Raw genomic sequence first — 15,752 nt, forward strand, 5'->3', positions numbered from 1 at the left:
CAAGCAACGAATAGCGGAACATCGTAGCACAATTCGATGCAAAAAAACGAACACCAGGCTCACTGATCACTTTCTCACAGCCCATCACACACCCAACGACATGAGATGGACTGTAATTGAGCAAATCCAACCAGGTCCCAATGCACAAGCATGACTTTTTGAAAAAGAGCAGCGATGGATCTATCGTCTTTCCTCCCATAAAATTGGGCTCAACGACAATATCCCATGGAACTCGGTCCTGAAATGAGACTCTATCCCTAGGGCCACCAAGACCAAGAATTAACAACAGAGCTCTGCCACCTGATACTCTTAATATATTCCTAAGCTTTGCCCCACTGAGCGTTTAGCTTATTGTTCCTCACACTACGAAATACCATAGCATGAATCACCTTGGCCCCACTGAACCGCTCAGACGCCCCAGCGTTGGGCCTTTTTCCCACTTGATCCAGCAGGTTTAATTTGTTCATTTAATATATCACCCTTAGCAACCTTGTAATAAGGCTCCTTTTGACAGTGAGGCACTTAATTTAACAGTGATTAGACACAGGTCTTCAGTCCAAACGCAGTGTAAATTATAAATGTCCTCAACCGCTTGCTGCGTAAATATCTGTTTCCACTATGTAAGTCCTGGCGTGCACCCCACGCTTCGTTTTCTTTCCAGCACTGCGGAGCTACCCCGCGAGCCAACCGACCCTGCTATGTGTTGTGATACTACCTAACCTGCTGGCTGTATCCTCACGGTAGCCTAGCTACCGACAGCACGCCACCGCGTACTGCTAGCCCCGCCCCCTACACGCCCAGGCCGCGCCCAAACCCGGAAGCGGTCGACTCCTCTTTACCGCGTCCAGCTGCCATCGGAATTACTAGCCGAGCAGTGGACGCGAGGAGTAGGTCGACTCTGATCTTACCTGCCTGAAACTGTAAGTAGATTCATGATACCAAGCCCCGGATACACATCCACATACCGGGTCCACGAGGGCGCCGCCCACCACCCACATAGCGTCCTGAGCGGCGCAGAGATTTACAACGCTCGCGCACTGTTTGTCTCTTACAGAAGTTGTTATTATACAGGCATTGACCCTACGCCCTGCCCGTTGAAGCCCAGAGTACTCATATTGGAGTAAGCATATTCCCAAGTCATTCTGAACTTAAGTGTGTCCTTCAGTGTTACGTGTATGTTTGTTCTTGTCTGTTGATTTAATGTTATTCACTTACACGTTTGAGTCGGTTGCTGACAAATGTATATAGCACTACCGAGTTACATCTATGCCCTAATTCACTTCACCTTACTTTCAACTGTAATGAAATAGGTTCCGCCCTGGCATTTAATATTCAGCGAGTAGCCTAGGCACCACGTGACAGACCTGTTCCGTGTAGCACAAGTATTTTACACCTAATACTCCAACCCCCCCAGGGTCGTGCTAGCACTGCATGCAACTTGCGTGCACCTACCCTTTGCCATAGATGTTGACTAGTATCACCCCACCTCGGTATTACGTATATCTGGAGAACCATCCACTTCATTTGGCACTATATATCAATTGCACTGAGAGACTGCACGACGTTACAGGAGAGTAAGTCTATCACTCAATACCTGATTGCTCTTTATCCACTCTTCTCTCCTTACAGGTCTCTTTTTTTACCCGCCAGCTCACTTATTTTATTGAGCGGCACTCACCGCTGGCATTTTTTGCCAGTAGGCACACAGGGGATCAAGGACGGGTGTGCTTTTTAGGGAGCACGCACCCCCTGTCCACCTGTTTTTTCTGGTCCTGACGAATACCGGGCAATAGCCCTTATGGTAGAAACATGTTGACCACTCAACACATATAGAGATCCCTGGGTCGTAACCCTCCCTACCAGGATCTCGCCAGTATTAATTTTAAAACATTGTTCAGTTGCTCTAAAAATAAAATTACTTTTTCTGAGTACAACCAGGACAATTTTTAACATTTTTTTGCACCTACAGCCACAACCCGCTCCACTGTAGTCCAGGTGTTGTAGCACACCTTGGTGTCGCTAGGACGCCAAGGTGGACCCCAATGATGAAGCATGTCACCACTAGGTGGTGAGTGAGGGGTTTCTATCAAAAGGATGAATTTCCTTCTTTTTGCCAAGAACCGATCCTCCAGATACGTCTGTTCTTCAAAATCATAGTGGATACTCCTTTCTTTGTTTTTGCCATATTAGAAACACACACATGGTCACTGGAGACAACTCTTCTGGCAATTTTACGCAGCTGTAGTGTAGGAAACGCACTATACATTTAAAAATCTGCGAGTTCGCAGATTTTTTCGCGTACTCGCGGATTTTTTTGCCGATTCAGCGTGAATTTGCAGATCGCAGATCCGCAAAATTCGCCCAAACTTACTCCTTTCCCCCACTCCAACATTTGTGTATGTATGGTAAATTCCAGGTTTCTTAATGTATCCTTTACCCAACCTTTCATACAGGCCTGCTGGTATATGCCGTAGACAATACTGAAATTGGAAAATCGTCACTGGTATCGTGATGGTGCCATGTATTATCCATTTGTGCCAAAGAGATTTGTTTATCTGTAACGTTAAAGACAGAAAACAATGACGTGGTATTGATTAGACACCATGGGACGTAGCCTGAACGGAGATTTTGTAACGTCCAGCCTAGAAGCATTATAGAACATAATTGAGACTGGCCGTGTTGTAATATTAGCAAGTCATGCTCTATTATGTCAATGGCAGATGATACAATGCTGTCCAAAGAATACATTCTGGAGGACAGAGTCGTTAACTCATTGTCCACTACAGAGAGAGCTTTCTCTAAATGAATACGTTCAATTTCTCGTATTTTTTCTGCAGTTTCCATTTGTGTTATTTTCCAAGCTTCGTTGTACGCTGCGTATATACCGGCGTATATGAAACGTTTTTGATGTTGTTTACGAGGCCCAAGTAAGAATTCTCGTAATTCAACGCCTTCTTTAAGTAAAGTCAAGTGTTGTTTAATTTCTGGAAGTGTGGATTTCTGTAGCCAGTCAAGGCATAGTTTTCCTACACTGTATGTTGTTACTATCACCTGGATGTTGTGTCTGGGAATATCTTGGATCTGGCCTATTAAGTTTGAACCCTTGTGTTCTGTTCATGAATCTATCTTGACAGTTGTTTGTGTCTATGGGCCAGATTAACCATTGTTTCCAATCAGGATTAGTTCTGTTGTGTTTTAAAATATGTTTTACGTCTACCTCCTCATCTGTAGTGTCGTTACTGTTAGGTGTGGCTTCAGGTATTGACGGTTTGTTTCAATCTTTTATCTTAGCTAGGCCAAGACATGATGTTTGTTGAACAGTGTCATTTAAAAATATTATTTGTTCTGGGATAATACAGGCTCTGAATAAGGCTTCCAAACCTTGCACCTGCCATTCTTTTGTGCACCAGACAGTTTTTGTGTCCATATTGTCTTTACAAAAGTTAAAACCTAATGTAGACAGCTGAGCATAAAAGTTTGCAGAATAAATATTTTTAGTATTGGTCAACATGTTTTTCAATCCTGTCTTAGTCATATTTTTGTAATAAAACGTTTCTGGATTTGTGACATTAAAACCTGAGAAGTATGGTAACTTTTCATAAAATGTTTTTGAGCTGCCCTTTGGCGGCGTTGGACAATGTTCCCATTGATTATAAGTAAAAACATTTCTAGGATTTACAGATTTGTGCAAATAATGGTGGCCATAATGATTATAACAATACATTTGTTCATGATCTGATGAACCTTCTAAGTATTCATGTTTAGTGAATTTAGCTGACATTTCTAAGTCTGACATCATATTATTAACAGTTTCAAAGTCCCAATCATCAGAAAATGTGCTGGGTGAAACAAAGTCACTCAAAGAAACTGTAACCCCTTCAGCGCTCATGACGAGTTCAGCTCATCATGAGCTACGGCGCTCCGGTGCTCATGATGAGCTGAGCTCATCATGACCGCGCCCATTCCGTGGAACGCTCGCATGCTGGGCTGATTCCCCTGCAATGCTGAGCGTTCCATTGGAACGGGTGTGACCATGACAAGCTCAGCTCGTCATGAGCACCGGAGCGCCGTAGCTCATGACGAGCTGACCTCGTCCTGAGCATGGGGGCGCTGGAAGATGTTAAACTGGTGTGGAATCTTCAACAATTCCACTGGGCCATAAATGTCATAATTAGTTGTGTCCCATGCTATACCACTAGGTATAGGAACGGCTGTGATGTTCACTGATGACAGGTCTCTTCGCTCATGATGAGATGACTTGTAAGGTTGCAGGAGCAAGTTGATGTTCTTACTTGCTGTGTTCATCGTACTGTATTTTCCATCTATCATTTGTCCCAAACTCAAAACAAGAACGAGCCATGGCAGGAGAAACACCTAATCCAATCCAAAATTTAACCCATGGCGAAACCAGATATGTTCTCTCAAGTTGATGAAGGAGTTCTGTTATTTTTTCTTTAAAAAGTGTTGTTGCTGGCGTTGTTTCTGGTTCACTTGGATCCTCAGAAAAGTTATCGAAGTTGATAAAATATCCAGAGGCAGTTCTCTCTATAGTTGGTATTGCATCCGGATTCTTTGAAATTACTGGAGTTGCTTCCTCCTTTGACATGTTTGTATAGTTAGATGCTACATCATTGTAGACAGGAGTTTCTTGACGAACTGATATTTGGGTATCAAGAGGGACGAGTTCCATGGCTGTGTTGCAAAGTCCTTCTTTTCTCACTGCATTTTTATCAAAGGAGATAAGTCTTTCAGTTGAAACCTCTTGAATAGTAGCCAGATTTGGTTGTCTGCTACTTCTTGGGAGTCCACTGGGCCTACTACTTATTATTAGCCACATGATTGTGGTTTTACCAGGTCAATTGATACTGTTCTGTTCTCCCTTTTTCCAGCAAATGGCGGTAGTACCATTGATCTTGTTCCAAGTATTGCTAAGACAGGTTTTTCTATAAGAAGGCCCAAATTTCTTCTTTTTTTCCCTGACTAGATCCCCAATCTTTGGAATTCAGACAGGTCTTGCTGGGACAGGTGTTTTTTTTCAATGGTCATTGGGCTTTGTGTTGTGTTACTCAGACTTCATTTAAGTCCTGTAAAATAGCCAAACGGTCTTTGATATCAAAAGGTTTCTGTTCCACCACTGATGTTTGACAATCAAGGTCCTGGATGAGCATTCTAGTACCAAATAATAATTCATATGGAGTGATTCCCCCGCAGAGAATTTCTTGGCAGATTATGAAGACTACGTTGGGCACTATTTAGATATTTGAGCCACCCATCACCTGAACCTAATACCCTAGCTGTTATAGATTTCTTTATGTCACAGTTTTTTTTCTTTCTACTACCGCATTTCCCTCAGGATGGAAGGGATTTTAAAACTGCAATGCAACGCCAAAGCTGGCCATGGCCTCCTTGTAAGCTCGAGAGCTAAACGCAGGACCCTGGTCAGAATGTAGAGTGCCGTTTGCGTATGTGCCGATAAAGACTCGCAAATCTTTGATAACAGTTCTAGCGTCAGCCGAGCTCGGGCCACATCCAAATGAATCTTGTGCAGGAATCCACTGCGACCATGATACATTTATAGTTACCGTCCCTTTGTAAGTGACCACAGTGGTCCAGGTAAACACACGCTAATGGTTTATCTGAAATCGGGAGGGGCGTCTGTGCAGGTCATTTCACTGTGGAAACTTTTATTTTTTGGCAGATTTCACATTCTAGAACATAGTTTCTAGTTTGCTTCCTCATGCGCGGCAACCAATATCTCTGTTTTAATAATGATACTGTGGCGGAAACTCCTGCTTGTGCAGAGGCGAGTCCTTCGTGTGCTGTTAAGATTGGTCCTAACCTATGTTCCATGTTTGGGATTGCCCTATCCCCCACTCCAGGGATTCGAGCAAAAGGAACTGAGTTTGTATCTGTTATATATGAGTACTTTACAGGAAAGCCTTTCAGGAGTGTTTTACCACTGTCTTTTACTGAAGCAGTGACATGTATGAATCACATGAGTCTTTTGTAGTTCGTTTTGTAAAAAAAATACTTGTTCCCATAGCAGTTTATGCTTAATTGTGCCACCTTTAGCGTCTCTGAAACCGGTTTGAACCCAGTTCTGCAAATATTCGTTGTAAGACTGGAAACAGTAATACGAATCGCACACTATTAGTGTGGGGAATTCGCGATCTGTATTTTCAAGCACCATCCTAAAAGCCTGTAGTTCAGCTTACTGAGCTGTACAGTCTCCGAGTGATTGAGTTTTTGCGACCATAGGTCTAAATTTACCTTTGCGCCAGTGACCTTTAATAATCACGCACGCAGCACTATAGGCATGTTTACCCCCAATTGCGGGTTGTGCTGAGCCGTCTGTATATATTATACAGCCGTAATGTTCAAGTGGCAGAATTTCAGTCGGCAGAGGACATTCTAATTTGTATTGTAGGAATTCTTGTGTTTTTAAATATGGGTCCAAAACGTATTCAATGTCTGTTGCGGCAAGAGAATTAACCCATTGTATCCATCTTGGATGTAGAGCTTTAGCATTTGGAATGCTTGCCTTTGTCACTGCCTCTAAGGCAGGTACAGGTGTAACGATTTTAATGCATTTACCCTGTGTGAGGGCTCTTTCTTTTGCTACAGCAGTCTGAACCGCTGTCAGAATCTTTTCTTTTGAAGTGAATTTCATTTCAGCTTGTGTGTACGAATGTGATTTGTATGCTATTGGTACCGTCTCACCTTCGTTAAAGGTAAGGTATGTGAATCCGCATCTCCCTGGGAAGATTCGGATCACTAGGTTACGCACGTTGTCGCGTGTTTGTAACTGTGTTTTTGCTAACATGTCTGTTTGCACTGAACACAACATTTCTGTGTGTTTTTGTGTCCAATTAGTAGGTTTGAAATCAGGTTTTATTAGTTCCTAGAGAAGTTTAACCCTTTCTGCGTAATTTAGAACATAAGTTCTTCCAAAATTAGGAAACCTAGAATTGACTGTAAGTTTTAAAGCGTTTTTGGAGGTTGGAGCAGTGCACATTTCTCTAAAAAGTTTGCTGCCAGGCTTTTGCCTTCACTTGATAACTCATATCCCAAAAATAGGACGTTGAGGTGGGCAATTCGTGATTTCTTAAAATACCCTACAGAAGCGAACCCCAGTATGATGGTGTTCACTTTCTTCAAGTTTACGTCCAAATCATCATCTGTAAGATAGATGTCATTGAAATAGGAAAATGCCTCATCATCATACGTTTATAGTAACTCTGTTACTCTGGCTGAAAATAACCCTGGACTATTCTTGAATCCCTGGGGGAGACGGAAAAATTGTTATTGTGTCCCCATAATTGAGAAAGCGGTCAAATACCTGCTTTCAGGTGCAATGTTTTGACAAAAGAAACCATTTGAGATATCTAACGTAGTTTAATATTTTTGCTCACAATGTTATTCATCAGTGCTGCACTATGTGCGTTTGTACTGCAAAAGTTTTGCAACAAGAGACTATATGAATTGTCGGGTTTGGAGACAGGAAACAAAGGATTGTTCATTGATGAGGTGCATGTTTCAATCACCCCTTGGTATTCAAGTTGATTTAAGATCTCCCTGACCTGTGTTTTAGCTTCCTATTTTACAGGATATTTCCTTTGCATTGTTGGTTGAGTTTTCAACTGGATTTTATGGTGAGGGGAATCCTCATCATAGCCTACAAATTTTTGTATATTGCTGGGGCCTGAGCTGCATCCCATTTCCTGGCATAGGTGTATTTGTTATGAATTGGGATGTGATTTGAGAAGGCTGGCATAATTATATCTTCGCCATGTGGGCACTCCCTGACAAACTCAGGTGGCCAGTCTTGTTCAGCTAGAAGGATGTCATAACCCTTAGAGAGCTTCTCCCAAAAGAGTGCTCTAGTTTATAGAAGTGGAACTCGTGTGTTACTGCATTTGCTGCAGGAAACAGAATCCATGAATAGAATACCTCTGTCTGCCGATATTCATGTGCCTCTATAACAAATATTACTTCACCACCTCTTGGTGATACCCCATTTTCTATGAGTTTTATAGTAATTATTTTCCTTATATTTACCGGGATTAGTATAGCACCCGGGTCATTTTGTTGGAGAGTTGTGTCATCTAAAACTGCTTGAGCTGCTGCTGCAACTCTTTCTAATTCTTCGTCACTATCCATCATTTTTGTTGCCTGGAAGTGTTGCAGAACACGTTTCAAGGAAACAAAGATTAGGTGCACAATATTTTGGAGCACTGTATCCTTCAACGTTGAACAAACTAAAAACTAATACATAGGATTTTTTCGTCCTACTCAGTTTAAAGCGGATATTTTATCCTTTAACCCACTCCAGACGTCTATTGGAGTATTTTACAGGAAAAAGGGGTCTGTGTGAAAAGCACGACTGAGTTACTCTAGTATCTTGCGTTAAATTATCGCCTTACCAAACGTTAGGCGCCATGTAGTGTAGTTCCTATATTCCCAATAGGCTCTGCGCATTGGAATAGTATATCCTGTAGTTTAGACATAGGACTGAGGTCGACTAGGTCTCTACCGAATATACTAGACTTAATTGTGTATGTGCCAGCTAGCTCAGAGGTCACTAGAAACTTTCTCGAATGAACAAAAAGGGATTAGTTTCTGACAAACGCTTAAAACATGACAACTTTGTTCCCCAAGACTAAGAAATATATCTCTAGAGTCGCGGAAACAATAGATATGTATTTCACTCAGTCAATCATGCATGCTTTGTTTCACCAGAGCCGCAGAGAAATAGAGAGACGGGTGTTTTCAATAAAAGGTATTTATTGAACAGTCTTCTTTCTCATGCATAAGAAATGAACTGCTACAATCGTAATACTTGTTGTAAAGTACAATGCGTACAGTTCGAAGAGTTTTATTTAATAATACTGTAAAAGCATGATATGGTTTCTAAGCCATATAGTACATAAAATACATACATTGATAAATAATGACTAAAAGTACTCAACTGGTGCTTCTAAAATACGCCTACCCCTGTGTACTTAACCTAGGTCTAGTACAAGGGAAGAAGTAAGTGAGGTGTAGCTTAGTTTCAGTATTCTTTGTCAAGAATTTAATCCAAGAATTCTCTTAGGGTCTTATCATCTCCGTACCTTGGTTTTAGAATGTAGAAGGTCTGGTATCTCTTTCTCAGGACTTGATTTCCCAGCAACCCGCAAGGGTAGCCTGGAAACACCGGAGCTGGATTTCTTGGCTGGAGAAAGTACAGCGTCTCTCAGTGCGTCAGCTGGAGGGTCGGCTTCCTTCGGCACTTGCTGCAGCAGGGCGTGTCGGGCAATTAGATAGTCGAACTGCTCCAAACCACCGTGTGTTGGTTTGGACAAGTGTGTGCACATTTATACCTTGAAGGTACCAAGTTTGACATAAGATTGGACATAATAACGTCATTAGAGATTAAATTCTCTGAAAACTCTATGAGTTCTTGGATAAATTAATATTCATGCAGGGGGAGTCCCTGACTGCTGAAGGCAGATTTTTCCAAGAAATCGTTGTAGATTTTCGGAACTAGTAGAAGTAGCCAAGCCATATCAGGACTACTTGAGCTATGTCTTAATATGGTTATGATTTCTATGCCTATATATGGATACAGTACATTATACCTATATGTGGGGGTCGCGTCGGGGTGACAGGGGGAGGAGTCACCGGGTCAGAAGCTTTGAGTAATGATTTCAAAGATTGCTTTATTTTTATATATGCTTTTCTTCTTCTGCTCGTTAGTCTTTCTCGGGCAAACCCAGCTGGGTCCGTTTTGGTGTTCCTTGGGGACTCCAGATTGTATCCGGTAGGGCGAGCTGGAAAGGCACTTCGTCAGGAACCGGCACCCCAAAGGAAGAAACAAAGAAGGGGGTTAGGGGGCGTCCGGTTGGAATACTATAAGGGCCTGGAGTGAGGGACATCAAGTGCACAGTGAGAGAGCTATATACAGGATTGTGGGACGTGTTCCAGTGCTTGTGGCGGGGAAAGGTCGTAGACTGTACAGATGATTTTAAGTATATACAGCTGGGATATTAATCGGTAGGTTTGTGGCGCCTTCCCACCCAAACCGCTACTGTGCCCCATACCTTGTTAAATCCCGCTCCTCCCGCGGGAGTGTGTCGGGGCGAATCGTAGAACCGTTGGCCTCCTGGCTTGTTGCAGACATCTCCTGTCTGCTGTTCACGGCCCTCCTCATCTTCTTCCTCCCTAGTCTTCGGGTACTCTTCACTCCTCAGCTCACCGTCTCCTTCCTCCACCTCCGGGGAAATGCCGTCCGACCCCTTCCTGGTTCCTCCCTCTTTTTGGGAACCTCTCGCGATGACATCCATTAGGGGAGGAGTCTCGTCATATTGGAAGCCCCAACTAAAGGAGCCAGGGTTCTTTTCTTTAGCTGCTTCCCATCCTTCCTGTTCATATGGCCAGTCCTCGAGTACATAAGGGGTGGACTGCTGCTGAGAGGGGATAGAAACAGGTTAAAGGGGAGCAGCCGACCACCAATCGTTACCATAGTCCTGTCCGTCGAAAGGGCAGTCCACCCCGTTACATCCCTCCCCCCTTGGATTCTCCCGATCGGGGAGAGGGAATACCCTGGACAAAAAGTCAGCGTTTCCGTTCTCCACCCCCTTCCTATGATGCACAGTAAAGGAATAGGGTTGGAGAGACAGGAACCATCTGAGCACCCTCTGGTTGAGGCTCTTCTTCTTGTACATCCACTTCAAGGGAGCATGGTCAGTATGGAGGATGAATGGTCTGCCCTCTAAGTAGTACTGCAATTTGTCAATGGCCCACTTAATGGCCAGACACTCCCTTTCTATGGTGGAATATTTGCACTCTCTGGGAAATAGTTTACGGCTGACATACAGTATAGGGTGTTCTAGCTCGTCCTCCCCCTTCTGAGACAAGACTGCTCCAATCCCTACACTCGAAGCGTCTGTGGCCAGAGTGAAGGGTTTGGAGAAATTACGCAATACCAAGACAGGGGATGTAGTTAGGGTTTGCTTTAAGCTCCCAAAAGCATGCAGCGCTTCCTGCGAGGGGTTCACTAGCTCTCGGGTTTTTATGTCTTTTCGCAGGAGGTCAGACAGGGTGGCAGCCACTGCAGAGAATCTAGGGATAAACCTACGGTAATAGCCAATCAATCCCAGAAAGGCTCTTAGGTCTCTTTTGTTGGAGGGGAAGGTTGTTTTCTCAATGGCTTTTACCTTTTCGATCTGCGGGACACTAGTGCCGTCACCGAGGACGTATCCCAGATAGTTGACTCTGTTGAATGCGGCTTGGGATTTCTTGGCATTAACGTGGAGACCTGCCTGTTTAGGGCTGAAAACATGGTGTGTAGGTGTTTAAGATGCTCTTTCCACATACGGCTGTATATCACTATATCGTCTAGATACGCCGAGCTAAATGATGGGTATGGCCGTAGAACGGTATTCATGAGACGCTGAAAGGTGGCCGGTGCCCCATCAAGACCGAAGGGTAGGACCGTGAACTCATACAACCCGTCGTCCGTGATAAAGGCGGCTTTTTCCGGTCTTTCTCATGGAGGGGCACCTGCCAGTACCCCTCCGTGAGGTCTAGGGTGGTGATATATACAGCATCTCCGAGCTTCTCGATAAGTTCATCGACCCGCGGTATGGGGGAGGCATCAAATGTGGAGATGGCATTGAGTGCCCTGAAATCCATACAGAAGCGCTTGGACCCATCCGGCTTCGGCACATAATGATAGGAGAGGTCCAACTGCTTTTTGAGGGCCGGATCACCCCAAGTTTCAGCATGTCCCGGACTTCTAGTCTCACCGCCTCTCGTCGAGCTGCTGGGATCCTGTAAGGTCGTTGTTTTACCAGTTTCCCGGGAGGAGTATCGATACTATGTTCAACTAGGGTTGTTTTTCCCGGGAAATCAGAGAAGATCTCCGCACAGGGGGATAGGACTTCCTTGAGTTCTTCTCTCATCTGGAAAGTAAGGTCCTCATTTACAACCAGGCGCTCTACCGTGGTCGTCATCTTCGGGTTTGTTGGTACAGACAGGTTTGCTCCTCGGGGAGCAGGGCCAATCCATGTCTTCAGGAGATTAATGTGGTAACATTGGGATTTCGAGGGCGAGAGCTGTAGCCTATAGGTGGTATCCCCTACTGTGCCAATCACCTTATAAGGGCCCGACCATTCACTCTTGCTTTTGCTGGAAATAGACGGTAAGAGGACCAATGCCCAGTCGCCAACCTTCATTCTCCTTAATTTCTTGCCCCTGTTGTTGGACCTGGGCCTCTTGGCAGGGTCATCCCTAAACTTTTTGCCTTCCTCCAATACTCTCTCTGACCTGTTTTTGTTGGTTTAATGACTCTGGGCACTTTTACCACTGCTGACCAGTGCTAAAGTGCATATGCTCTCCCTGTGAAAAGTATACATGTGATTGATGTCCATGATTGGTTCATTGGATTTACTGTCAGTCCCTAGTAAAGTGCACCAGGAGTGCCAGGGCTTGTGAATGCCAATACTGCTAGTGGGCCTGCAGCGCTGATTGCGCCACCCACAGAAGCAGCCTTAAAATGTGTCTAGGGTCTGCCATTGCAGAACCTGCGTGCAGTCTGGTACTGTCATGCTGGCTGGGCAAGTGCACACACTTGCCAGCCCCTAAACCTTCCCTTAACTTCATATTAGTCACCCCTATGGTAGGCCTGAGGGCAGGGTGCATTGTAAGTATAAGGTAGAACATGCCCTGATGTGTGTGGCATGTTCTAATAGTGAATTACTGCCAAATTCGTTTTTTACTATTGTAAGGCTACCAGTTCCCTTCTAGGCCAGATGGGCTGCTGGAATTATTACACTCTATAATCCCAGCAGGCTCAGGGAACATGGTAGAAATTAATGTTTAGTATGCCTGAACTCAGAATAATAAAATACTTCTTTTAGTAAAGTTTATTTTAATATCCTGTGTTTGCAAATGCTACTTTTAGAAAGCTAGCATTTGCTTGTCTAACCATTTCAGCCCGCCTCTGCTTTTGTGTGTATCTGACTGTCTGAGTTGTGTGAGTGACAGGGCTGGGAGTTGACAGGTTGTGAATAGCAGGATGACACCTTAGTGGGTGGTGGGAGTTTCCCCTGAATGATGCATCAGGCTGTGCTCTGCCCCCACAATGCTGGCTCCGCCCTCCTGGGGAGCGACTGATGACTCAGCCTGCACCTGGCCCAGGAAGGACCGAAGCTTGTCAACAAAGTGCTCAGGCTGCCCCTGTCCTCACAATGCCGGCTCCGCCCCCCTGGGGAGCGGCTGATGTGCCTGCCCTCACACTGAATGCAGAAGCAGAAGTACCCACCACAAGTGCTCAGGAGCTGAGAGCAGTTATGCAGAGGCCCCCCTGGCCAGTGAGAACAAAAGAAACTGTGTATAAAAGTAGGAGCCCTGCTCCTTGTAAATCAGAATCCTGTTTTACCACGAAGGACCTCTGCCCGCCTAGAAGGAGAAGAGACGCTGGGAGAACTGGCCTGCTGCTTGCCTTGCTGAGAAAGGAGAGGAAAAGACTTGATAAGAAAAGACTTTGCTGCTTTGTGCTTAAACATTCTCCAAGGGCTTGACTGAGCTTGCCCCCTGACCTAAGCCACAGGACCATCTGGCTCAACCTGCCCTCTGCTCGTCTGCCGGTAATTAACCGGGATATCTACTACTGCCGGAGCTGTGACCTTGGTGCCCCCCAGCCCCTCCCTGAGGCCGTGACCGACTGTGTCTCCTCGTCCCCGCCGAGGAAGAGCTCCGCTCCGCTGAGCCGCTCTCCCCCCGCTGAGGAGATCGCTGTGTTGACCGCCTGGGAAGGCTCGCTGCTGTGGTGCCCCCCAGCCCTTCCCTCAGGCCGTGACCGACTGTGTCCTCTCGTCCCCGCCGAGGAAGAGCTCCGCTCCGTTGAGCCGCTCTTCCCCCGCTGAGGGGATCGCTGTGTCGACCGCCTAAGAGGGCTCGCTGCGGTGCCTCACCCTCCCGCCAGAAATCCTGTGCCGGACTACAACAGACCCAGGGGACAGACCTCCGCTGGACGGACGCCTCGGGTGCCAGCCTCGCTCTGCCTGAGCCGCTGGGCACCTCGCCTCTGTCACCGGAGAAAAGCCGCCACTGAGACTGCCATCGGGCTCGTGGCCCGCAACGTTCCTTGACCCCCCTTTGTTGTCTACCCTGTTCCCAAGTGCCCCCCCGGCCTGAAGATCCGCTGCGGTGCGAGCCGCCCTTTCCCGCTGACTCGCACCGCTCTCTCTGCCTGCCTTCAGCTCCGCGCTGCGAGAGCGCTCCAGCCCCTCCCGCTGGAATCCTTTAGCTGTCGGGTCCCGCAGGCTGCAATCTAAGCCCCGGCCCGAGTGACTGGGGCTGCACTGGGTTCCTGGGCCTTCCCTCCCCCTGGATAGCCCTGAGATCGGTGTCTCCCCCCCGTGTGGGTCCCGTAGACCAGGGGGGCCATCCGCTGTCAGAGATCCGGCCGGGCCGATCGCGCCTCACGCGGGAAGCGTGAGACTTGGCAGGGCGTCGGGAATTCACACATCTGAGGCGCCGCGGAGTGCGGCAGGGTGCATAGCAGGACCCCGTAGGTCCTAAAGGGGTGGAAAAGTGCACAATCTGGGCGGAAACGGACAAGGAAGTAAGAGAACACTGTGAATACAACTTGAAGTAAGCACAGAACATTTGAACTACAACTAAAAGAGAGCTTGCCTATTTACAACCTGTGGGCATACAGAACCGTTATTTGATCTTGTGATAAGTCTGTTCTAAAGAGTATATTTAATTTTTACATAAAGAAGCGTATTTTTATATACTCACAGCCTGGTGTCCATTTGTGGGGGGATTGGTATATTTTACTGTGTGTGTGACTACAAATGCTTAACTGACTAACGCCTGAAGAATAGCCTTGGCTGCTCACGCCACGCACCTAGAGGGTGAGCAAGGGTAATTCTGAAGGGTCATCCTTTGCCCTGACTTAGAGGAGAGGGTCCCTGCTTGTCACAAGTACCTACTTGCGCCAACCAGAGACCCCCAATTCTAACATTGGTCGCAGCGGTGAGGATTTGCGAATTTGCATTTGTGGTTTGCATACAGTGAATTACTGATCACCACATAGTGAGAGCAGATCTATAACGTAGCCACAGGTTTCCATTTTTTATTTTTGCTGGGAGATCTCCATGTGCTTGTGAAACGTCATGCCTGGTTCAGTGAGGATGGAAAAGGCAGCAACCAGATGCCTGTCGCCAGAGGAGTTGGCAGACAGGGCAGCAACCAGGGCGCATGAAATAGAGATGGCGAAATTAAAAGGACAAATGGAAATGGACAAGCACAAATTGGCAATGGAAAGCCAAAAATTAGCCATGGAGGCGCTAAAACGCCAAAGAGATCACTACTTGAGGATGAAAGAACTTGATTTGGAGCTTGAAGCCAGGAGGGCCTCAGCCCAACATCCAGAGATTTGTGTAGCTCGCAGATTGAGCTTTGCTGAGTTGGAGGTGGAGTCCAGCTCAGCTGGTGGCAGCAACATTCAGGTATCTAGTGCTGACAGCATAGCGCGCGCACCTAGAGATATGGCACCTGACTTGGAGGGGGTTAACATACACCAGGAGGTTCAAGGGCATGAGGTAGCTCCAGTAGTGCGCAGCGTCCCTGAAGGGAATAGGGTGGCTGGCGTAGGAGTTCATGGTCCTAGTGGTGGGAGGGATTCCCCCATGGTTGAGGTCCTGGTGGGTAAGTGTAAGGACCGCCCAGAAGAGTGTGGGTTGTGTGACAGAGACAGT

The sequence above is a fragment of the Lissotriton helveticus genome, chromosome 2_1 (assembly GCF_964261635.1).
Source record: "Lissotriton helveticus chromosome 2_1, aLisHel1.1, whole genome shotgun sequence".
In the NCBI taxonomy this organism is placed as follows: Eukaryota; Metazoa; Chordata; class Amphibia; order Caudata; family Salamandridae; genus Lissotriton; species Lissotriton helveticus.